The sequence below is a fragment of the Macrosteles quadrilineatus genome, unplaced genomic scaffold (assembly GCF_028750875.1).
Source record: "Macrosteles quadrilineatus isolate MER2022 unplaced genomic scaffold, UCM_ALF_1.0 Scaffold_1__1_contigs__length_201487025, whole genome shotgun sequence".
Classification (NCBI taxonomy): Eukaryota; Metazoa; Arthropoda; class Insecta; order Hemiptera; family Cicadellidae; genus Macrosteles; species Macrosteles quadrilineatus.
Window position 1 is genome coordinate 168,352,247 of NW_026542594.1, and position 24,192 is coordinate 168,376,438.

The 24,192-nt window shown below is 33.8% G+C and overlaps 1 protein-coding gene across 2 annotated transcripts in view; it reads left to right on the forward strand.

The window, feature by feature from the left end:
* The window catches only part of LOC128989437 (uncharacterized), a 229,961-nt gene that overhangs the window by 142,548 nt on the left and 63,221 nt on the right, over nucleotides 1-24,192 (forward strand). The gene's annotated exons all lie outside the window — the stretch shown is intronic.

Consider the following 24,192-nt stretch of genomic DNA (forward strand, 5'->3'; position numbering starts at 1 on the left):
GCAACGACTATGAAATTAAACTTTAAACACATAATTGTTCCCTAACACCGCTTATTTAAGCCAATCCCCCGGTAAATCACAGCCCAGATGGTGGTGTAGATAGATCTGGCTAAATGCCGGGTAGACTCATATTTTTGGCGGGTGCTGGACAGCCTCCACGGGCTCGCCAGCTTGAACAGCTGGTGTGTCTGCACATAACCTCCAAATTAAACTTATTTTGGACAAGAAAACGGTTTGATGACAAACATACGAGGAGAGAAAATGGAAAAGGCTTCTAGAGAGGAGTCACGAAAAGGAAGATTCATGATATTCAGCCTGGAATTGATTTCAAGAAGACAAAATTATAATCGAAAGTAAATGCAAAATGGAAGAAAAGAAACAAATTAAAGAAGAGAAAACTAAGACAGTAAATAAAAATCTTCATCGATCGACCAATATTTAAAAAATCTCAATAAACCTGTGCAAGCCATTTCAATTTCTTAATAAAACATATTTTTCGTCAAATCGATTTTTAAAAAATCCTTTGAAATTGTGTTAACTAATTTGTAGCTTTTCCGGATGTTTTGCTTCCTAAACAACAAATAATTTCGTGTCAAATTTCAAAATTAATAAATATTATTGTTCTGTTAATGAGCCTTGGTTTTGACATTAATTTTTTTTTTCATAATACAAAATGATGTTTCATATCATATCTCTCTCATAATTTAGCCTAATACAGCACTGTCATCTAAGCAATTACCTTTTAGTTAAAGTGTAATTTGATCAAAGAAACGTCTATGTAACCTATTTCAATGTAAATATTAGAATAATTATGCTACACAATGTAAAAATTTTCAAAAGCAATAAATAAATAAATGAATCAATGGACAATTAAGGAATTCCCATGGCTGATACTGCGTTATAAAAGTAATTTTGATTTTAATTGTTATAAACATTAAATAACGTTAGAATCTAGATACTGTACTATGGTACTACTTTGTACGACGCCTTAGATCTTATTCATCTATGACAAATCATAGATAAAAGGGTGGACAAATGCAATGAAAAATACTTTATTTTACAAACAAATTGTGATACGGTGATATAAAGCTTTACCAAATTATAAACTTTAGACTAATGGTTTCAATCTTCTTATCTTAAGTATTTACCTTCATTTCACTTGGCAAAATTTTCTGCTAAATCCTGAATACCATAATAAATTATCAGTATTTTTACCTTTTTGGTAGCCTAAGGTGTCTAAAATTCTTATCTCCTGCGAGACGCGTTTCGCATTAATTACAATGCATCTTCAGTCGCTGTCATTGTCAGGTCTCAACATTGCCCACAGAAGTGGTTGTCACAATATACAAAACATTTAACACAGTTCACGAAACACATATTTATATACAGTTTTACAGTTATATTGAGACCTGTGGCAGCGACTGAAGATGCATTGTAATTAATGCGAAACGCGTCTCGCAGGAGATAAGAATTTTGGACACCTTAGGCGAGGTAGTAACACTTCGGCCCAGTAACATTTCGGCCAAACTCAAATTTCTTAGAAAAACAGTATCACTTCGTCCCACTCGCTTTTACAGATGATTAAATAAGCTAACGGAGTAACATTTCGGCCCGACGAAAAATTGACAAGGGTTGAGGAACGCAGTTCAGGTAGTAAGAGGGTATAGTAGTACGTTTTCTGTGGTAAGAGGTACATGACCTGTATACTTTGCAACCATCCTCTGGTGGAATGTCGCCCAACCGTCACCCCTTGCATCCTCTAACCTCACATGACGGAGAATCGGCGGAATCTTACCTAACCTAACCGAACCTGTCAAATATTTTGTTGGGACGAAGTGTTACTAGTGGGCAGGTAGAGAGTTGGACCGTAGGCCACATCTGAGGGTTTCGGGCCGAAATGTTACTGGGCCGAAGTGTTACTTGGGCCGAAGTGTTACGACACGCCTTAGGCTACCAAAAAGGTAAAACTACTGATAATAAATAGGTGTCTAGGCTAATATCTACAAACATAATAAATTATTTGTTCTATGTACTGTAGTATTCATTTTGTGCTTTCAGGTTAAAATAATGTGTAAATAGGGGAATCTGTACTGCGTCAGGCTTTTTCATTCTGTGATATTTTTTCAACCAGCATTTTCTAGTTTACCAAATATCAGTACCTGCAATGAAAGGGCATAAAATTATTGCTTCTCAAAGTAGCCGTACGAAATTATTCTTCTGCGCCTATTAACGCTTATGGGGATTAGGATTATAAGACACAATATTTCATCTGCATAACTATTTAACCCTAGTTTTAAATTTAACCAAGCATTTACTCAAAATCTTATTAATTTTCTACTTAATGTATTGTTTCTGTTTACAAATAAGTTTTCGATTAGGGTTTCACAGAAAAGTATTAAGTGTTATTATGATCACTAAATAAACAAGCATAAAAACCACGAAGTGGATCCAACAGTTCACCCACACTTCATTTAGAGTGTACTTTTGGCCGAAACAAAAACAAGCAAATGTCCCCAAGAGCGCAGTTTGCTATTAATACGTTTGGCAAGAATAGCAAAGCAAAAACTAACTGGGTAGTAAACAAAACACTCTTCCTTATATCAAAGCTTCAAGGTAAACATTGTATAAACAGGAGCAAAACTAATTTGTTGAGGATAATCATAGTAGAGAGTGATTTTAGTTTCATTGTAGTATGTAGGAACGTGTTTTCAGGATTTGTATCGGATTTTGTTTTTAGCTGAAAAAATATTTCTTCTTTACAAACCTAATATAAATTTTTCCGTTATTTAACCTTTGTTAAGGAACAAAATTTAAAGACAGTTTTCTATGACCCACGCTAGATTTGTAATGACACAAATGAGTGTAATCTCAACAATAATAATTTAGTTAGCTTCTAACTCTTCTATTTTTAAACAATCAACTGCCAAAAAGTGGTCCTCTATAAGTAAGTATGTTTATGCCTGCATAATTTAAAAACTTCCGTACAATTTCTAGCTTATAGTTTATTGTATTACATGTTGTTTATATCTCAAATAATTATTTACTTCTCTGTGTTTATAGAAGATTCAAAATCAATCCCCTAACTTAAAAAACCCATCCCTTATGGCCGTCTTAGTTAAATTGATAATAAAATGACCCTATGAACACATTTTTTTAATTGTTTAAAATACAATATCGTGAATCTTTTTACAAAAGTGTGATTTTAAAGACCCAAAGTGTCATACATTTTTTTCATATGTTTTAATTTGTTCAGTTTAATGAATAAAAGTGCAATTTATTTCTTAGTCATTATCAATGGCTGGATACTAACTCCAATTCACTTTGCTTAAAATACTACTGCTGATCTTTTTATGATAATATGTAGTTAAAGTTCCTATGGAAGGTAGTACGTATCTACTACTACTACACATTTAATCGTAAACCATGGAAAAACAAGACCTGCACGAATCTTACAATGTATCTTAACGCCGTATAAATTTTAAAAGGATAAACAAATGCTGTGTTAATTACAAATTAACGTATGTGTAGCAAAAATCCTTTGAGTAATTTGCGTTTACAGAAACAATGACGCAACCCTTATAGGAGTTTATTTTTTTATGAATTCATTGTTACTTTTCACCAAGTCTATATTTACTCCTGGCCTAACAAAGCGGCTGCGTTGGACGTTGTCCAGCAACTACGTTCATTTTTACCTTCTCACAGAAATAACACGACGGCCATTGTGACGTCAAAGCGTCGGCGACGTCACCAAGGCGTCACATGACGTCAAAGCGTCGTTGACGTCACAGTCAAGTCGTCACATGACGTCAGGGCGTCGTCTACGTCACCAAGGCGTCACGTGACGTCAGGGCGTCGCGTCGTTGACGTCATAACGCTTCTAGAAGAATCCACAAAGCTTAGGACTGTTTGTCTGTGTTTACACACATTGTTGTCTTCTATTTCTGATTTCAAAGTGGAAATGATTTACCAAGTTCACTGTGTGAAATTGTAGCTAACAGCTGTTTGATCTTTGATTTATGAGTTGTAATCGGTTTTGAGAGGTGGAAGATGTATTTTTGGGAGTGGTGGACGGATATTTTTGTTCTAAAATTAGTATTTTCTGTATGATTATACTTTAGGTGTTACGTAAAATCACAAATCATTCAAGGAAATCATATTACTTCTCGTAGCGTTGTTCCGATATGAAGCCAACGTAAATCAATTTTTTGCCAATGTCACATGTATACTTTAAAATAGTTTACCATGCCCAGGGTCCTTCATTTTGACCTTATCGCGCAAGTAGGCTCCTGGGGATACCTGGGTACATTTCAAGGCAAGTTGTGCAAAAAATTATGTACACTCCATGAGAATCATGAACTGTAAAAGATAATGTACAATGTACACACTTCTGGAAGCAACTCAAGGTTCTCTTGACGTATGACTTTTCTGTAAGTATACTCTTGTCAAACATAAAATGTATCCCACACACTGACATAAAACCTACTACATCCTTGGTCTCGGATCCAGTTATGTCATGTACCCAGCTGATGGAGTAAAATTGTCGATAGATTGGATATTTTAATTTGGATTTTTTAGATACCTATTTCAAGTTACACGAATCGTTTGCCTAAAAATCCCATAAAGGGGGGTACGTTTTTTAGTAGCTTCGTCGTCCCTGGTGTAAGGTTGAAAAAATATCGTTATCACTCAAAATACGGATTAACAAACGTATAGTCTACAGTGTTAGGATTAGGCAGTCAGTCACAATAACCATATGTTATTTCAAATTCAGGCCCAAATAGTTTAAAACACGCGTTTTGTTCAAATCAAACTTATTGAGTTATTCAAAGCACCAGACTTCCCTGTTTCCTATATAGGCAATAAACAATAACGTATTACATTTTGATCAGAGTGTACAAAATTAGCATGCAACATAAATCAAAATACAAAAATAATCAGTCTCCCTTTCATCATCCCTAATGGAACCATGATAGAAACTTCGACCGTACCAGAGATAAATGTATGTATATTAGTGAAAGTATTGAGCAAAATTATAGAATATACAATTTTGTATCCTAAATATAAAAAAAAATAGCCCATACGTAAGTAAGTTCAGTTGCCCCCACTACTCGCGCACCGAGCACCGCCGAAAACCGCTTCAACTTGAGGGGGCGTCTAGTTGTTTTAACGTTGTTTTGCTGCTCTCGTCACATGGTTTTGTATTATTAGCACTCTGTGGGTGTCCACAGCTTTTCCTCGAGTTTTGTTGATCACTTTTTATAACGTTAAGAGCAAAATTATTTATCAATCAATATTTTGATGTGTGGAAAGAGTTCGACCTGTGGCCACATCTACAGTAATTAGTACAACTATCTATGAGTGTCATGAATAAAAATATTTGGATTTGTATTTTTGTAGGTTTTATAGATATTTTTTTTTATTTTTTATTTTTTTGTACAGGAACTACTTTCTTATAGAAATTTTGTATATATCGTATATTACATATTCTGCTTTTGATGCTTGTGAAAGTTGGCACAAGAATCAAACTTCTTGGATCATTTTAGATCATTATACACTCTTGTTGGTGTCCTATCAAAATAAAAGGCAAGCATAATACAACTGCATTGCCCTTTCTATTCGTTCGGTTTTGAATACAAACTCTCATAAACAATAAACAATGTAAGAGTAATGTTGTATTTGATTGCTAGAAGTAAAAGTAAAGACTTCGGTTAGTTTAAAATCTTCCTCGACTTTGTTCATTGATGACGTAGAAAATACTCCCACAATGAATATGAAGTTGTATTTAGAGTTTAAGTCTCATTTTAACTCTAAGACATCTATAGAAGACTAGCTGTGTGCCCGTTCTACGCACGGGGATCTTAAAGTAGTCAGTTGAAATCTTCTTATATTAAGAACAGCAGTTGGTTTACATATTTTTAGATATGCTGGCAAAACTATTATATATAAACCTTCGCAAATACAGTATCTGACAGTTTCAAGCCAAAACACATGCTTCGCAATTAAATGTCACCCGGATCGTGTTAGTCCATATGTTAAATCCAATGATTAAACTAAAAAAAGCTTTATAGGCCTAGATCTATGAGGCATAGCCCTAAGGTAGGCCTATAGTTGAAAGTTACTTCCTACATTGGTTCAAAGTATTTAAAGTACTACCTCAACCTTACCATTTAACACTTTATTCGGGTTGACATTTTAATTATCAAGGTGCTCTTGTCCTTTTCGTGACACTGAGAAATAAGGACATAAATGCGTTACCAACAGACATACACACAAAAATACGGAACTTAAGTAGGGAATTTGCTACGTTTTAAGCATAACAAAGTACATATAAAATTAGTATTTAAAATTTGTATTGATGTTATCAAATTATATCATACCAATCTATATTTACTTGGACCAAAGATGACCCGAAATGCTGTCGAAATGGCGTCTTACTATATGAAATGAAGTACTATAGACAATTAAGATTGGTAATTTATAATAAAAATTAGCACAATAGGCCACAAACTATTGATACATAAACAACGTAAATCATAAACAATTCATGATGGTTTGCTAAACAAATGTTTTACTTAAATGAGTTATCATTTTCTTAGCATAAACTAAAATTTTGAATCCAGACAGAAAAAGCAAAACTTATACAGTTAAGACATCGATTAAATTGAGTACAGCTATAATACGACTGTATAAATAAGGCTGGTTTTATGCACCGCGACAGTCGCGAGTCGCGAGTCGCGCCACGTCTTGCGGCTGACAAAAATGTCACGCGACAGCGACACTTTTTTGTCGCGTAAACTCACATCCGGTGGTGGGGGAATTAAAGAAATCAGTCTGTTCTCAATCCAATGTTGTGTGTTGTGTTTTGATGTAGAAGTGATTATTAAGTTGTTTAAATATAGACCCTGTAGTGTTGTACACGTTAATGACAAAACCCCAGTTATTTAAACAACACATACAATTTACAGTTGGAATTGGGTCAACCCTCTTAAAAATGTCATTACATAATATAATTATGTAATTTATATTACAAATAAAGAGTAAAGAACTCATTTATATACTAATTATTAACATTAATCAATATAAATATATGGAGAATATACCACGTGGAGTATGAAAAATACTACTGTCGCGCCGCGACTGTCGCGGTGCATAAACGTGCCCATTTGATCCAATAGAACTTGAACCGCGCGCGACACATTTTTTGAAGCTGCGATTCTAAAACCTGTCGCGGGTATTTAGAGTCGCTCCGCGGCATTTTGTCGCTGTCGCGGTGCATAAATGCTCCCATTTAACTCAATAGAACTTGAGTCGCGCCGCGACACGCGACACGCGACTGTCGCGGTGCATAAAACCGGCCTAAGGTGAACACCAACGATAACTAATTTGTAAATAACAGTGATGTTTTGGTACGTAAAAATGATTCTTGCTGCTAACAACGGTTCTAAGGAAAAGAACCAGTACCAAAAACCAACGTTTACTGTTAAGAATTACGTCCGACAAATTAAATGCGTTAATCAAGTCCCAAAGTTATTGATTTCTTGGTTTTGGATTTTCTCGTAAAAGATTATTGGCAATCAAAGTTATTTCCCTTTAATTGCTTTTTGTTTTTTTTGTCTTTTGTTTTTTGAACAACTTTTAATGTAAAATTATTGGTGTCAGTTTGAAAAAAAATCAACCTCATACAAACAACTGTTTGTTATTTAATAGATTACGTAGGCCTATTATCTAAACAATGATTCGTATATCTTTTAACATTAGAATGAAATGTGACAAAAATGACACAACACTGGGTTTTTGGACGATTGTTATTTTATTTCTTAAGTAGGGAGGCCATGTATTCTAGGGAAAATTACAGGTATCAAGGATCGTCGTCGAAAAGGTTGTTATGAATAATTGGGTAGGCGTAAGTACCCAAGAGATGGGCTATGGGCCTATTGGCTGTATGGTCCGGCGATTGCATCATACGGTGAGTAGGAAAAGAAAGTGACACATCGGAAAAGCAAGTTTAGCATAATCCATAAACCGTAAACCTCTGTTACAATCACCCATTGCAGTTGTGATTTTTTACTTTACAATTTACACAACCGCCATTGAAGCGCCGTCAATTAGTGGAATCCTTGTTACATAGTAAGCTATTGGCGACGATCATTAATAAATTCAAGTTTCCCAGCCCTATACAACACTGATTCAAGGTCTTCTTTCTGGTTATCAAAACTCAAGGACAATTTTACACACAAAGAATCTCTGGTTCCTGACCTGGATGATGCCTAGTTATTCATTATTTCATTTACGGTTACACTATATTATTCCACTTGCGATTAATTAAATCCGTTATGTAAGACAACGTTTTTAATGTCACTTGGATTTGATTTACCCTCAAAACGTGATCGGAAATGGTTGCGGTATTTGTAAACAACATTTGTAAACATATCAGTGACAGCTAGAAAAAATAATCTTGATCCGAACAGCTGTTCGTTATTTCATAGATCATTATGTGATAAAAATTGGACGAAAACTTGACAAAAATCGCACAATACTGCATTTTTGAACGTCCGTAATTTTATTTACTAAGTAGTGAGGCCATATTTTAATGACTAAAGACACTCTCGCCAATCCAGTGAATACATTAAAATGACTTGGGTCTTGATAGGTACTCTCGTTTTCCTGGAGAAGATTGCGTAAAATGACATCTTGAGTGTGTCAGACAGACAGACAGACAGACAGACAGACAGACAGACAGAAATTTAGATGAGACTTGTTTGGGCTTCTTTAATATATAAAACGTAAAAATAACCTACATATTTATGATTCTGAGCAATGTACAGACAAAACTCAAATTTTATTTATATAGATTACTATGATTAGCTCATTCATTTACACACTCTGAAAACAACTTTCTCAAAGAAGACTTTTCACTTAACCAATTAGCAGAGTCATATTTCTGCTTGAAGCCGAGTTAATTTTCAATGTATAATAATGAGCGAAGCGTGAGCTGGGCTAATGAGCCGCAAGTAAACTTCTTCTCAGTTGACAAAAGACTTGTCGGTAATGCAAAGTCGCGAATCTGCTTTACCGACACACCAAGTTTAGTGATAAGAGATAAGACACAGTAGTCGGTGATAGCGCCATGGATCTAGCCGTCAGGTGAGTCAAACAGCTGATAATTCCATTGTTGCTGGGCAAATCAGCTGACTCGTCGGTATGATTAGTTTACTGAGAATCAAAATTGAATCATGTTTGGCATCGGAAAGTTTTGCTTAGTTTATCATTCTATTTCGAATTTTGCTGATTAGTAATGTCAGGTATAAATTTGTGGACGAATTTAAACGAAATTATTGTTATTAAAATGTGTAATTCATTCAACATTCAAATGCGTATAACCTAATGTTAATTTTAGTATGTTGAAGAAGAGGACTGTCACTGTCACTTATAAAATTTGCCCTGTCCAAGTTAGGTTAGGATAGGTAAGGTCCATAAAACTTGACTTTTGCATAGAGACAATGTCAAAAGTAGCGGCCCTCTTCTTCAAAATAAAATTCATAATATCTTTATTCATTCAACAATACAGTTTACATTATAGATAAATAACAATAATTGACAAATAATATACATTCCATGTTACAAAAAAATAGTTATAACCAATACAAATAGTTAGGTACCTATATATTTTTTTTATAATCTTCTTCCTGATGATGTACCATTACAATCTAAAAGATGTAGGTGAGTAAAAACAAATAATACAAAAATGCATATGCATAAAATATAAACAATGCAGATCTTGATACAAATAATATTTTTGTTTTACGATCATATATTTAATCATAATTATGTTAAATCCTCAAATTAGATATTTTACCTGGGGTCGAATAAAGGAGAAATTGAAGTACATACATATATTTGATAATAACTTCCATCTAACTATAATCACAGAAAACAGAATGTGCTATAATATGCTATAATAATAACCCAGCCAGCACACAGTAAAAGCATGCATTAACAGTTTATATAAATCAATTATTGTATTAGGCTTAAAAATATTAATTTAAAAACATTATAGGAGGTGACATTTCTTTGTATACAACCACATAAACCAAACACGAAATACATTTTATGCTAATAGACTATATAAATTAATTAATTGCCAAATTCTGTAGTAAAATCAACCTAAAACCTATCTGACTATCGCACCTCTAATGACTTTTCGTGTCCACAATTTGAAACTTTTCCACTATACAACCACCACTATGTTTATCAGGTTTTAATGGTTAATTACATAAAAATGCTGTTTATGGTAGGTTGGGTTAGGTTAAGTTACACTGGTTAGGTTGGTTTTGGTTATGTTGGGCTAGGTTGAGTTAGGTTGGTTTATTTTATTATTATTATTATTATTATTTTTATAAAGAGGTTGGCGGCCAAAAAAAAATTTAGGTTAGGTTAGGTTGGTTGTGGTTATGTTGGGTTAGGTTGTGTTATGTTTGTTTAGGTTAGGAGGTTAGGTTAGAACCAAGAGTCCGAGACATAACCTAAAAGTGATAGAATAAAATTGACCTTACCTATAGTAGCAAACGCTATATTGGAAACCTTTCTAGTTATTAGACCATACTGTTGACCTCAACCTCACTTTGTCCCGTGACCTGCCACTCATGGTTACCTCCCATCCTGTACAACACACGCACTGAAGCAGCAATAATTGCAACTGAGGTTTATTTACAACATTGAATCAAACATATGTGTGTTAAGTTACTAGATATGTTAGGCTTTTTCAACACAGCAACTTAATTAGATACTAGGTCTACTGATCTTTTTTTATTTGCGGACTGAAGCTCCAATAATTACAAATGGAGACCTTGAATCAAACATTATGTGTGTAAAGTTATAATGTAGTATATCCATTGGTTAAGTTTTAGTATCCATATATAAAGCCCAAAGTACCCATGGACTTTTGAGAAAACTACAAGTCACAACCCCATATACTTAAAATATTCGTCATGACCTTGCGCAAAACCATCCATTATTTCATAAATTGCCCTATAAGGTCGTAATTGCTTTCCAAAGAGAACTTTCTATATACCTCATGTTAAAAATACCTCAGCTGTACTTATTTGTATGTTATTCTTTCAATGCATTGCCCTATTAAAATCAGGTGTGATTATTTGTTTGTACTACTGTATTTTGTTTTGTTTATTTCAGCTTTCAGCTTGACTTAACCAATCAATAGTTTTATTAATACTTATGAAGTAAAACGGGGTGAAGCCCGTGGCTAATAGCTTTGACTATATATATACAATGGTAATAACAGCTAGTTATGAATCAAATTTTATTTTTGCTTATTACTATTTTCCAGGTACGTTGGAGATCCATGTCTGGAATCATGCCTTGTAATGTAAGTATGACTGTATATAGCAATCGTACGAATGTATGTATTTCGTATTGATTATTTACTAATTAAGATAATTCTCCTATAACCACAAATATAAGGACAAAAAACATATACAAATAATGTCACTGTTCCGAAGGTAAACATTTGTGTACTATTATTAAATGGAACCGACTAAAAACGTTCAAACCATAAAGTTAACATTAGTATTGGATTCGAGCCAGTGACGTCTTTTGTTTATGTTCATGATTCACGATTCTGTTGTAGTAATCGTGTCCATAACTAATTGTGGTAAATTAGTAATTGAATCCGTAAATAACTGATTCTTATAGACCGTTGCATAGTTGATTTTCACGAAACTTGTTCTGCCTATTTCCAAATTTAAAAAATATGTTCACATGGCTGAAGTTTATTATAGTTGCTTAAAGCAGTTCATCGTATTTTTCCTTGGAGCACTATACGTTCTGTCCGTGTTTCGTCCTTAAATGGCTTGAGATGTCGAAGAGTTTTAAAACATCAAGTTTTGATTTGGTTTTTTCATATTTAAACATGTTTTCACATCGCTAAGACACAAGTCTGACATATAGTAAGTTAGAGCAGGTCCTCGATTTTTTCCATGGAGCACTGTACCTCCTGTCCGTGTTTTGTCCTTGCATAACAATGGAGATGTCGAGGAGAGGTCCTGGATGTTAGTTGTCGGAAGTAGTGAAAGGATGTCTGCTTCCTGGAGGTCTAGAGGTCTGGAGGTCTGGAGGTCAGACTGGAGTGATGAGTGATGATCTTTGACCTCAATGGCAGCCCTCACTGGACTGTCTGTGTGTTTTTTTATTTTTTAATTACAAACGAATTGTTCACATCTTACTTTTGATGTGTTCTCAAATTTGTCGTCGATCTGTGCATGAAAAGTATAAATGATTTGCAAATGTCTTTTGAATGCTTACAAATTACAACAAAAATATCTCTTAAAAATGCAAACAAAATATCTCACGAAATGGAAATGAATGTTGGTACATGTATTGAAATACCCCCGCCGCAGCAAACCTGCCGACTAAGCGAATTTCCATTTGTCTGAATTGATTTTCAGTTAAATATATTTTAATAACATTAGTTTTAACGAGTACCTAGGTTTGCTGCTACAAGGAAACTAATAAAGTGTGTTTTTGAGTAAAATATTGATAGCTTAGTACAAAATAAATAAATTTGCCAAGTTTGATCAAAATATATTCATAAACAAGCTAACTACAACATTTGACAATATTCTCCATAAGAATAACATGGGAATTTTAAATTTACATTTTTTTAAATTTTCTCCGTTACTAATAATCGAACAAAAATACTTTTATTTACTAAATTATTTGTTTTTTTAAGCTCTTTAAAAAGGTCTAAAGAGAAATTGGGAAATTTTGTGTTTTGAGGGTCAAAAGTGAGAAAAACCAATTTTTACCCCATAAAACCCCCCGTAAAGCCCAGTTCCCATGGTCCGATCGTGCTGCCTCTGGGGACATCAAAATGAAAAAGTAAATCGGTCCCGGGTCTAGGTCTTACCGTGCCACCTACGGTAATAGCTACTTCCCTATAGGGAAATTCGCTAAAAGTATTGAGAATTCATAAAAATCTAGTTATTGTGTTGGCCCAATACCTTAACAGCCTATATTTTCAATTGTAGGTATAAAATTAAAACATGTTTTGGCCTGATTAAATTATGTTATAATATTATTACATTTCTTCATTTTGGTAATAAATAGACGAATATACAATTTAGCTCAAACATAAGGGCAAGTCTATCATTTAGACAAATATTTTTAAATTTTTTATTTTCATTTCGTTTTATTTCTTTGAATTCCTTCTTTACATTGATTTATAACACTAAGGTTTTTTGGTTATCTCTAAAAAATAAATAAAAGTATAAAAGCGTTGGTGAGTGTTAAATTGTTATCACTTTTTCTTTCGTTGATTTCCCGAAATATTATTTTTTTTATCTTTGGGACACATATCTAAAAAACAATAAGAGATACAAGATCAAAATTCCCACACCATGTTTGTACATTATACAACCACTAGTTATCCTTACCCAGGGATTTTGTATTAATCTTTATGCAACCTAAATAATAGTAATTTTTAGTAAGGACATTTTTCAAAATAGCAATATGTCCCAAAGTTATCATTACATTCCTTATAGAAGTCGGACTGCCCATAAATTGTAAGAAACTCGGTAATTTTTCGGTTACTAAAAACAAAACAATTGCCAAAGCATAACTGTCATGTTAGGACAAGTGAGAACGTTTTAAGCAACGAATGGACTTACCTTAAGGTTTTGGAACTTCAAAAACAATCGTTTCAAACAGATAATCACATTTTGGTCCAACGTCACTTTGATGAAACGTTTCGCTATACACGTAGATAATTTTATCTCCCGGATTACCAGAAGTAATAATTAATTCCCTGAATGCGTTTTGGAATATCTACGTCATGTCGTTTGTTCATATTTTCTTACGGAATCGTACTGATAAGCCGATCCGTCTCGGTGTGATAACAATGACCTTGACAATGACGTAAACAACACCTGACATCGCAACAGCTGTTGGAAAACAGCTGACTGGCGAACTAATGGAATAGTCGATAATATATTTATGAAATTATAGAACATAACTCGCCTTTGGCTCGCTGGGGGCTCCGCCCCCAGGCCCCCTTTTTTGGTAGGGGGTAAATTGTATTTACGTTTTTAGTAAATATGCAATTCGGAATTATACACCCCAAAACATTTTTTATGAGCAAGTTTCATCGTAAATTAAATTTCAGGAACCTTTAAGATTAGATTGCTGGGGAAATTATATAAATCAGTTCAGAAGATTCAAGACGACCAAAGTTGGAGCCCAAGAATTGTCCCAAAAAAAAAAACACATAGATAAACGTCCATGAAGTTTTTACAGTAGTTTTACATTAATGAACCACAGTAAAGTAGGTATACAACCTATTTTTGGTCCGAAAAAGCTTACATGTTTGTCGGGGAGATGGTGTAAGAATTATTTAGGATAAGTCGATCTCTCTTAATTTACCCAGATTGGAAGGTGGGGAAGATCTCTTACCTTTTTTAATTTATAATCGTTTAAAAAATGTGATTTGTCGTTTTTAATTGTCCGCAATTTTTTTATTGTTGGGGGAGTAGAAATTTGAAAATGTGACTTTTGAAAATTTTCTGGATTATTCAAGATAACGTTCAACATCTTCTTCAACCCAGCCCCCTAGGGTGGTAAGGGGGATTGTTGGAAATATCCTCGGAGAAAATATGCTCCTGAGTAAAATAATACAATAATAAGAAGTTTGTAAAATACTAAACACTTCAGTCTTATGTGGTTTTCAGATGTCCCCCATCTTGAATTTCGGGTTTGGGGGGTTAGGACGTGAAAATGGGGCTTATGAAAATTGTAAGGGTGTTTTTTTGGTAACGTTGTACTCTATTGTAAAATTTTAATTCTTTAGCACGATTCAAAACTTGTTATATCCGCATACCAAAGTCGGCCACTTTCAAGGTTTTCCCTAAAAGAATAACAAAGGGGGATTCCATATTTCAGAGGGGAAGTGTAATATTATAAAATGTCACTTTTTGAAAAAGGTGCAAGACCTACAATCGTACGGTACAAAATCTCAGATCCCCAGCTAATCTATAGAAGTGGGGCTATGCACCTGTAAAAATAACATGGGGGGGAGAATTCAACATTTTTTTTGGGGGGGGGGTTACTATTTTCAAACGTCACTCTTTGGAAATGAACAATATTTGCAAAAACAAATTGCTGAGGTAGAAAAAAGTAGCGAAAACCATAAGATATTTGAACGAAATTTACTGTTTTTTAAAGAAAGTGTGTTTTTTAAGAGTGAAGGGTAGTTCGGAAAACGCCTAACAGTGTTTTGTAAAAAATGTAATTCCTGACCTTGAAAGTTCTTTCAAATCTGTTCTAACTCTTACAGTTTTATAGTTATAGCTGTAAACAAACGTGTTTTGTCGTTTTTAGATGTCCGCCAACTTGGATTTTTTGTGGCGTTAAAATTTGAAAATGGGGATTTGGCAGTCCACACCCTAAGTTTTTTAGTTATAGCTGTAAAAAAAAACATGTTTTGTCGTTTTTAGATGTCCGCCAACTTGGATTTTTTGTGGCGTTGAAATTTGAAAATGGGGATTTGGCAGTCTACACCCTATTCAAATTTCAAGTCTCTAGCACCTGTCTAAACGATTCAGTTGAGCATACCAAAGTCAATATTTCAATCTTATCCTTCATAAGAAAAACATGAGGCTCGTAAAAGTGGTAAAACCATTCAAATTTTGGCATTAAACCTAAGTTTTCGGGGTCAAGGAGACAAGTTACGAAAAATCATGTAAAATGTGAAATTTGAAGAAAAGTAAGGAGAATACAAAGCATTAAAAATATTTGCAAAAAAAAATACTTAGGAAAAAATTGCGAAAACCGAAATACATTTAAAGAAATTTACCAAATTTTTTAAGTAGGGCGTTTTTTGGGGGCAAAGGGGTGAGATTTTCGAAAAATGCCTAAGAGTATTTATTTAGTAGAACATGTAATTCCTGTCCATGCAAATTCTTTCAAATCCTTTCCAGCTCTTACCGTTTCTCAGATGTAGCAATTTGAAAAAAAAAAACATTGTTTTGTGATATTTAGGGGTCCGTCATATTAGATTATGAGGAAGGGTTAAAATTAGAAAAAGAGTTTTTTTTTTAGGATCCCATACCACAATACTACCAAATAGCATGACTCTATAGCACATTTCAAAGAGAATCAGATGAGCCTTACAAAGTTTTTAAATTTAATAGTTATTCTCCATAAGAATAACATTAGAATTAAAAAAACTCCTTTTCGGGATTTTCTCAAATCCAACCTTTTGATTTTTTTTTTTGGGGGGGGGAGGTGTTGAAATTTGAAAATGTCACTTTTGGTCATTTTCTGGGTGGTTTGGGACCAATACCTATGATTGTACGAAATTTCAGATCTCTAACTATTCTAGAAGTTGGTAGTGGGAATGTTCTTTCTACGGGGGACAAGAATTTTTCCGGTAAATTTTTTTTTCAGCGTTAAAAAACCAATGAAAATCAGGCAATTGAAAGTATTTAATAGAAGGGTCGTTTGTGGTGAATATGAAACACGTCTTGACATGTTACAGTCCCGATGTGGAGTTGCTGCTCTTAAGATTGAAAATTTGCTAATTTACTGTAAAACTTATATTGAGTTCAATAAGTGTTGCAAGTGTTGTTTGGAGTAAGAGGGAGGCAAAAATATTACAAATAAAATAAGGCCCCCTTCGGGGGCTGGATGGTTGGTTAAAATCATCATTGAAGGGAATGGGCCCCCTTCGGGGGCAAGCCACGCTATTGTAATAAAAACATTAAAAAATAAAAAATAGTATACTTTTATTATAAACGTTAATATTATTGCCACTTGTACAGTTTCTGCAAGAGGGGTTATGGGGGGTGGGTGACATAAACAACGACTTTCAACTTGGTTGTACTTAAAAAAAACTACCGTTTCACAACATTAAACCTACACAAATTAAAAATATCTAGAACGACGAGAAACAGTTTTACATGAGATTTGAGTTTTTTTTAAAGGGGGGTGTTGTAGGTTTGGGGGTGTATAAGATGAGATTGGCCTCTTTTAATTTTTCAAATGACTTACGACCATGAAGAACTTACTAATTTTTACTAAGACCTTAATATGCTTAAAATGCCATTTTATTGCCCGCATGCTAATTATCTTGTTGATTAACATGGGGGATATTTTAAACCAAGGGGGGGTTTAAAATTAGACAATATCGATTTTAATAATATTTAAGGTAATTTGAACCGAATACCAACACCGCTAAAAATTTCAATGTTCCATCGCTAAAATGAGTGTGTAAGTAGGCTTATTCCTAAATTCCAAGGACCCAACTATCGAAATGGGGTTTTTTGAGGGGTTTGGAGTATAGATAGGTAAAAGGCGCAATGGAACAAAATGTACATCATAAAATTTTGTATACAAAACATTTGTTTGTTTATATATAATCTTGCGTTTATATAATTTTTAATTGACGAGAATCTTCGAAATCGGGATTTTTTATTTTAACTAAAATTATCCCCCCGACTTTGAGGGTTGAGTAGGGTGAGTGAAAATTCCGAAATCGGTTAAGGATGAAATTTAGGCATATTTAAAAACAAGTAATAGGTCAAACATACCCAAAAAAGATTTTAACCTACTCCAGGGCAGCCAACCCCCCAAAAAACGAGGGAAAATGGCAAAATTTCAAGTTTAAGCATGAATTTGGGGGTGAAGGAGTGAAGATGGAAAAAAATTTTAAATTACAAAGTTGTAGATCGTCAAAAGTAAAGATACGTAGGTGCTATCCGTTTCTTGATCATACCTATGGTTGAGCCGCGACGGACGTTTGAAGAAAAAAACATGATGAAAAATTCCAACATTTTGTGTTTAGAGCGAAATATACGGGGGAAGGGGTGGAGATAGAAAGAAACTTTATGTTATAAAATTGTAGCTCGTTTAATTCTAAATACAGTAAGTGTGCTCCGTTTTTTGATTAGACCAACGGTTTAAGCACAATAAACGATTTTAAAAAACACCTTTTTCGGGATTTTCTAAAATCCACCCTTTTGAATTTTTTTGGGGGGGTTGACATTTTAAAATGTAACTTTTGGCAATTTTCTGGGTGGTTTAGGACCAAAACCTATAAGTGTACAAAATTTCAGATCTCTAGCTATTCTAGAAGTGGGTAAACATTAGTATACCTGATCAGTGAGTGAGTCAGTGAGTTACACATCGGGCTGTATATTTAGTTAGAAATTGTAGCTCGTTTAATTCTAAATACAGTAAGTGTGCTCCGTTTTTTGATTAGACCAACGGTTTAAGCACAATAAACGATTTTAAAAAACACCTTTTTCGGGATTTTCTAAAATCCACCCTTTTGAATTTTTTTGGGGGGGTTGAAATTTTAAAATGTAACTTTTGGCCATTTTCTGGGTGGTTTAGGACCAAAACCTATAAGTGTACAAAATTTCAGATCTCTAGCTATTCTAGAAGTGGGTAAACATTAGTATACCTGATCAGTGAGTGAGTCAGTGAGTTACACATCGGGCTGTATATTTAGTTAGATTAATTGTAGGGGTTAATGACAACGAGTTGAATTATTTTTATTATAACTTATACTATATAGTAGTATGGAATAAATGTTATTTTAAAAATTATTTTATCCGTAACTAAAGCTCGCCCCGTGCTCGAAAACTCAACCAACAGTATGTATTGTGCAAAATTCTCTATTTTCACCCCACGCTCTAAATAATACATGTGATTGGAATTTCTTCCATTTGTTTTGATTTTCTGCTTATATTTTGTTGTTGTTTCGTCACCAACATGGCAACCTATAAAGGCTCATGTTAGTTTGTTTAATTTTAAATTGATTTTTGTGCTTATTTTTGAGCCTATTTTAATTTATAAGGGGATTATGCACATCTACAGGCAAATATAGAAATAACAGTATGCATAGATTTTTCCTGACATGCACGGGAGCTGAGAAAAAAGGTTTTCAATAAACATGCTTGTCTATTAATATATAGAATTAGCCCCATGTTAAATCTCCATAAGAAAAGTTTAATTTCCATTTTTGACCAATTAGCATAAATATTTTCAAAATACAAATGAAACCTGCACATATAGGACCGATAACCTTTCTTTTGTATATCGATGGGTACAATACGCGTGTAATTCGGTCAAGTAGTATGGTCAGGTTAGCTGTCATAAGTTTAGCCAATGTTTTTTTATATATAAGATTGTTTGATTAAAAACTGTAAATCGAAAATTGTTATTTTAAATTTTTTTTCTTGTGAAAAGAATTGTAGCTATGCCTACATTGATTCTCCCCTAAAATTTTAAGCGCCTTCTTTTTCTTCGCCAGAATTATTTTTTCCCAAAATCACTTTTTCTAAACCGTACAGCATTTAAGTTCTGCAATTTGTACATTTGCCTACTTAGGACATTAAAAACTAATCTTTTCACTCTAATTAATGGTAAAACACATTAATAAGTGACAAGTCAGTAAGTTTAATTACCCAAAGAACTGTAATATTTCTGTAATCCCAACAATTTACAGTAGACCGTATCAAGCTCTTTGTTATTGTTGTCTTTGCTCCACGGCCTCGAGCGCTGATTGGTGGACTGGTTGATTGTTGCAACAACCAACCACAGACCAAGGATTCCTTACACAACACAACAAAAGCCACCGCATTCCCCAATTGTTGCAATTAATACTTGTTACATCAGTTATTTAGGAGACGTTCACTGTTGTGACGACACGAATTATTGCATTTGGAATAGCGTGAAAGGTAGTGAAACTGGGTGAATTTATGCGATTTACCTATAAGAAAAGTCAAAGAAATTTGTCAACTTTAGCGCCTTCACGATGGTTGCTAGGGACAGTTAATGCAACGTGCATGACAATAAACTAGGAGTACGCTCCGAAGTCGCGTATGAGAATGAACGAAGACAATTCGTCAATTCCATGTACAATACTGTAATAATAATTGTATAATCTGTCTTTGGCCCCTCACCCTTCCCCTGCGGCGTGATGGGCCGCAAGTTTGTGCGGCGGAAGTGGCCAAACTAACTACGATTTTTAACGATTTTTAAGCTCACAGTAAACGTAGGATGGACCGATGGGGTAGGCCTATAGTTTGGATAAAGAAAATATTAACATTCAGTTTCACAGATATTAGTGTTATTTCTTAGAGTTAATTCATCACTGTATTGTAGCGATATTTAGTTCTTAATACATACTGTACAGGAGTCCTCGTAAGAAGAAAGAAACGAATACAATGCTACGGATACAATAACGAGTCTGTGCTTAGTTTTGTGTGTGCGTTTTAAGACAAATATTCGTGTTACACTTTCTACTGGTGTATTCAATACACTCAATGCAATAGATATTACATAAATGTAGCGTTACAATAGATGGTTATTTTAACACTTAATCAAAAGCTTAGATCTATTAATGGAAAACTCATTAACAAACAATTACCGAAATCAAGGTCTACGAAGTGTAAAGTAGTCTAATATGAATCAGTTGAATCAGTTTCAACTTATTCCCAGCGATGTGATTTATTCTCAACGGGGCATTTCCATTTATCTAAAAATATTCTTGTAAAACAAAACCAGGCGGCCTGAATTCATTTGACAGTGTCCTGGATCTAAAATAAACCACTATACGTCATATTTTAACTTGACTCTCTGTTAGGAATTTGTAGATTATAAGACATTTTTGCAATGCACTTGTTCTAAAAAAATATTTAAATATACGATATTATGACATATATGAAAATATCATAATACAAAATCCCAGAATTGCTTCCACACATTCGGATACTAGACTGTGTAATTTAAATTGTTATCAATTATTGAGATGGGGACGCCACCTAGGTGCGTATAAAACACTTAATATTTTAACATTTTTTCTGATGTTTTAGAATATATCACTGTTCCAGTAAAATAATGAGCCGATTTTTAACAGTTTTTTTTTTTTAATTTATATCCGAAAACATTTATAAAATCATTCCTCTCTGTGATTATAAGGTTAGCTGTTACAAGAAAAGCAGACACGGATTTTAGTATGTTTTTTATTAAAAAGATTGGTATATTTATTAAGGTCAATATTCATAAACTTACAATTTTATATGATTTAGGTTATTGTTAATTTTCTTAACAAGAGAAAACGTGCTTCTGACTTTAACAATTCAAATACAACTATCCATGCACTGCAACTATCTAGCTTGAAACTAAAAAGGTCAACAGCATTATGATGATAACAATTCGGACTACGCATGGCATTATAAAATAGCCTATTTTTTACCTAAGATTTGTCGGTAGAAAATAGGCCTAGAATAATCTATGTAACATATTTCATTTTTAATTGTCTCATCCAAAGTTTAACTCTGTAAAATTTGTTATGTATAAAATTGTTCAGTAGAAAAGTCTCAACATATGATTTAGAAATTGTTAAACCAGGGTTGGAACCTTATATAGAGAATTTCACTAAGTACATAAGGAGAATTTAGTGGCAAAATCAAATTCAATCACGAATTTAATGCTGCAAAAAGAGAGGCTAAATTTTTCATAGTTTATTTTTACATTATGCAACAACGTGGCCCGTAAAATGTTTCAAGATCTGATTATCCAAATCGCAACACCGTTAGAAAGTTTCGCACAAGATTTTGAAGCGATCAGCGAGACTGTCAGCTAGTTGGCAGCGTGCCGACGTTTCAGTCAGTTTGCAACGGTCGGCGTCAAGGCTAGGAGGAGGTAATGTTCTTTAGAAGGTCAGCCAGCATCTTACAATCACCAGGCTTTGTTTTGGATTAGATAATCTAGATTGGAAGTTAATAATGCTGTGAGGTGTAAACTGGTTAAATTGAAAACTTAGATACCTAATGAAACAGCTGTTGGGTTTTTCTCCTACAATTACTTGGGAAAATAAAATATTGTTCCTACAATCACCCGACAAAGTGGGCTTCCTTGCAAAGAATATAGTACAGAAATCCAGTATTCCACATACCACAGTAGGCACATACCAGTATTCCAACCAAACAAAACAAAGCAGCGTGCTTTTATTATGCACGGACGCTTGAAAATAAGTTGGCAACACTAATGATATTACGACTACGATCAGCTGGTGCAGCGTTTTCCATTTATATCGTTCGATGTTTGGATACCCTAAAAACATATTGTACAGTGGTCAGTGTTTAAAAGACTAATTATTTATATGAGTTTTAGTAACTTTAGGCAAAATATAAAGTGTAACAAGAGTGCAATACTAGATAGACAAATGACTATAGCCTTAAGAACTTTTTCCCAACTATTTTCCTCTTCTATTTTCCACTGGGATTCTTACCTTGTCATGTTCAATATAAAATATTACGGGTTCTCAACTACTAAACAAATTCATTTTACTTTTTAAAATTTTAAACAAGTTTGGCAATGAAGAAGTCGTCGATTCGATATTGAGAAAACGCATTAGCTATTTGATCTTTTGAAACTAAACCCAGCTGTCCATAAGCATTGCGTCTGGTCTTGGCTATAAAACAGCTGATCTAGGAACAAATGTACGCAGATCGTTGTTCTACACTCATCTTTCATTGAAATTCAGTCACGTACCTAAATGTACTTCACCTTTTGCAACGTTTAAGATAATACTCGTTAAAGATGATTTTAACTGGCCACACATAACTACAATAATTTCTCTCTCTTTTGTACGACTGTGTGCTAATTGATGGAACATAGTGGTTAGTGTTAACATGACAGGAAGAGGACAGTTGATGAAACACTCAGCAGCAATTAACAAATAGTCATATTATTTAATAGGCTAATTGTTGTGAATTGAACTTCCTCTGTACAAAGGTCGGTCGCACCTGTACTAACCGCTCTGTACCGGTTGGGACCGCCTCGGCCCCTCCACCCGGTACAACGGTAACCGGTTCCGAGCCCAACGTGACAAGTTTTTTTGTAAAATATGTTACACCTTATCTTTAGTAATTATATGTGAATCGTTAAGTATACACTATTGTTGATGTGTTTGGATTGTTCACGTTATTGGACGTTTTATCGTTTATAAAATAGGAAATAGGCGGAAGTTTTAGACAAGAGTTTTGGATTATTGATTCTAATTCGTCTGTTCTTTCTTGACTCTAAACCAACGGAAATAAACGGTACCAGCATTCTGACACATACTTTCTCCCATAAGTTTGTCAACAACCTTTATCATGTGTAAGCGGTGAGAGTAAATGGAATTTGTACAATTTTGTTCAGAATTTAAAGGACTATAACATACTAAATTTTTATCAACATCGTTCGGGCCATTTTTGGGAAAATCCGATTTTTCCGTTTCAGGATTAAATCAGTTTACTTCTTGTAGAAAATGGAGTGAACCATTGACTCTTGAACCAAGAATGAAATATGTGTAACCAACGTTGACTTAAGAATATAGTCGTTGATAATTCAAGATACAAACAGTGAGATTCTCTCACCACACCTAAGATGTTTTAAGAATACTGTATTAATGATAATATACGGATAGTGGATACTAAATAAGATACTTAAGAGATTTTTGATGGATTAGCAGTTGATTGGTTTGTTGTACTGTTTTCTTCGATCCAAAATAGAACTCTTTTAATTATTTCGGCAGAGGAGTGAGAGATATTAATTTAAAGATCCAAATAGACCAATATAAAATACCCCCGCCGCAGCAAACCTGCAGACTAAGCGAATTTCCATTTGCCTGATTGGATTTTCACTAAAATTTCAATCTACTTAAAAATATAACATTTATTTCCTATTTAAATAGAATTAGTTTAACAAGTACCTAGGTTTGCTGCATCAGGGAGGTTAAAACTGTTGTTTTTTTTTGTAAAATGTTAATAATTAGTAAGAAATAAAAACATTCTCCAAATTTGATCAAAATATGTTCATAAACAAGCAAACTACAACAGTTTACTTGTTCTCCATAAGAATAACATGGGAATTTTCAATTTACATTTTTTTGGAATTTTCTCCGTAACCATTAGGTGCATAATAACGCTTCAATATACTAAATTATTTGTTTTTTTTAAGCTCTGCAAAATGGTTTGGAAAGAAATTGCAAAATTTCATATTTTTTTGGTAAAAAACGGGAAACCCCTATTTTTACCCAACAAAACCCCCCGTAAACCCCCGTTGCCATAGTCCGATCATGTTGGTTCGCGAACTCGTTCGAATAAATGTAGGTTTACACGTTTATAC